This window comes from Camellia sinensis, chromosome 5 (assembly GCF_055761805.1).
Source record: "Camellia sinensis isolate YWXY chromosome 5, ASM5576180v1, whole genome shotgun sequence".
NCBI lineage: Eukaryota > Viridiplantae > Streptophyta > Magnoliopsida > Ericales > Theaceae > Camellia > Camellia sinensis.
The window spans coordinates 183,961,916-183,964,406 of NC_138965.1; the positions used below are offsets into that span (position 1 = coordinate 183,961,916).

A 2,491-nucleotide genomic window follows, 5' to 3' on the forward strand; every position below is an offset into this window, starting at 1 on the left:
AGTGAACCTGCAAGAAAAATTAAAGAGGGCATCACAGTATTGAAGCCTATACACCATTAGTGAGCAACATGATCAGCATATACAATAATCAGAAAATTGGATATGATCAATCACATAAAAACCAGTATCAAATTCTTTGCAAAACACATAATTGACTAAAATTATCGAATGTAACCATAGACGGGAATTCGCTCCGATAAAAGAATAAAATTATAGATCAGATTATACATAAATAATATGGAAGAAGAATGAGTTGTGCAGTAGCGTATTCCTTAAAATTCAATGAAAAATTAGGGAAAAAATAGAAAAAACAAAATCATTAAATACATTGCTGGGAATTATGAAGAAGCGTTCGATCAAAAAGTATGTGGGCATGCATCTATAAACACAGATAATTTCTCCATGATTAACCATCCTCTATTCTCTTCAAAAAATAAAAAATAAAAAAAAAATCTACTCTCTGTTTTCTACATATTTTTTTTTATATAAAAAATCAAAAAATTATTAAAAAAAAGTCAATCCCCAAAACCCCCCAAGTTATGTTTTCAAACAAGATTTCGAAGTTACAGTCGCATTTTGAAAACACGACTTCGTAAAATAGAACATAGATTTGAAATATAAGTTTTAAACTGCTTGGATTTGAAAATTTTCTCTTAAAAATGTTAGGTAAAAAACACTAAGGAGCATAGTTTATCTTGAAATCTTAGAGCAGCCATGAACTTTGAAAGTTTTCATCAAACTTGGACTTGAAAACTAACATTAGTGCCCCATGGCTTATCTCATAAGCACGCTTCTAAGTGAGAACGTCTATCCTAACAATGCTTGCTCACAAAACTAATTTAATCACAATCAATCAATCCAATCATGCTAAAACTAATTTAAAATCCTACAACTCAGTTATAGATAGTGAGAAAACACGCATCGATTAGTTTGAAATGAAGGCATTGAGGTCGTTGTCTAACCTTAAATCAATGAAATAACTGTCAACATTAAGTCTCTCAGAAGTCCTTATACGCTAGCTGAGTTAGGTTTGGGCTTGACCTGTAATGACAGAAACGAGAGTTAAAAAAATATTAGATCTAGAATTTTTTCTTTCCTAAATAGAACATGTCTGATTAATATTCAAAGCACATGTAGCAGCCATGAAATGAACAGCATATTCAACAATTTTGCAGAGAGAAGTAATTTGAACAATTCAAGCGATGAAGTGTTTCCAGTAAGGAGCATCCAAATTACTGTCAACAAGTCCGGCGGAGGACCGTTAACTGACTGTCCTGTGTTTTATAAAATGCGAGAAAATTAAAATTTGAACCTCACGAAAAATACTTGGCTTCAGTGGATGTGAAGAAGAGATCGTTTTCCAACATTTTCTCGGCAACCAAACACAATAATATCACAAGAAAGCTAAATAATGTAAAGAAAAAGAACGAAAGAGACGCACCTGAAGCTGTGAATCCCTCACATTTTTTGCAAACTTCGAAGCTTGTGATCCAAAGGAGAGCTTCGACCAGTGATCAGAGGATTTGCCAAAACAAAGAGAACGAATACCTACACACAGAGAGAGAGAGAGAGAGAGAGTAAATTGAAAACCTAGATTTCCTAAGTTAGATAGAGAGAGAAGCAGGGGTGATAGATTAAATTAACTGATTCGATTCAATTCATTTAGTGATATCATTAAACAGAACATAGAGTGATGATTACCAGACGAAGCAAAGGAGCTTCGGGATCCGCAATGCGAGTTAAGGCTATGTCAGAGCTAAATAGATCCGACTCGGCTTGAAATCGGAGAGCAATGTCGGAAATTAGAGAGTTTCAAATTGCTAGAATGAGCAGAAATTTCGACGGATTTGAAAGCGACGAAGACTGATCCGACAGCGGAATAAGCAGCCGTGGAAGCTCCGGCGATTGAAGAAAGAGAGAGAGATGAAGAAGAAGAAGATCGCTACAATGTGTTATGGTTGATTAATTTGCTTTGGAAGCTCCGAAGAGTGTGAGAATGGCGATGCATATGAAGAGCTTCGACTGTGTCCAGTCAGATTTGAGCGAGAGAGGGTGGAGAGTCAAAAGAGAGTCGAGCGAGAGAGATTTTGAGAGAGAGAGAGTTCATACAGAGAGATTCGGGAAATAAGTGAAAAGGGGAGATAGTTTTTTAACAACGCGGGTCTTCTTTTTTTTAATGTAAAAAGTGATTTTTTGCGACCACTAAACCATCCGTCGCAAAAAAATAAACGCAAAAAATCATATTTCTAATAGTGATAACAGAAGCTTCAGCTCTGATTTTAGGGTTACAAAATTTCCCCCCTAAGCCTCTTGTTGTATCTCTCTCCCTCTATACACTTTAACCCTCCAACCTCTCAAGTCCTACCCCTTTTTCTTCACCAACCCATAGCCTCACCCTTCCATCCTCCATTCCAGTAGATGGAGGTTGTTCTTCAGAGCCTAGGAGTGCTGCAACTCAAGCCAAAGAGCTGTCAAGACTTGGTCTTCAAAG

General features: G+C 36.3%; 1 long non-coding RNA gene across 1 annotated transcript; it reads right to left on the minus strand.

Annotated features, from left to right (window-relative positions):
• Window positions 1-838: 838 nt before the first annotated feature.
• On the minus strand, window positions 839-1,947 carry LOC145790293 (uncharacterized). Its single transcript, XR_014328978.1, has 3 exons — window positions 1,702-1,947; window positions 1,442-1,548; window positions 839-1,041 (listed from the first exon to the last, which is right to left on the minus strand). It is a non-coding gene; the product is annotated as an uncharacterized LOC145790293 (long non-coding RNA).
• Window positions 1,948-2,491: the final 544 nt, after the last annotated feature.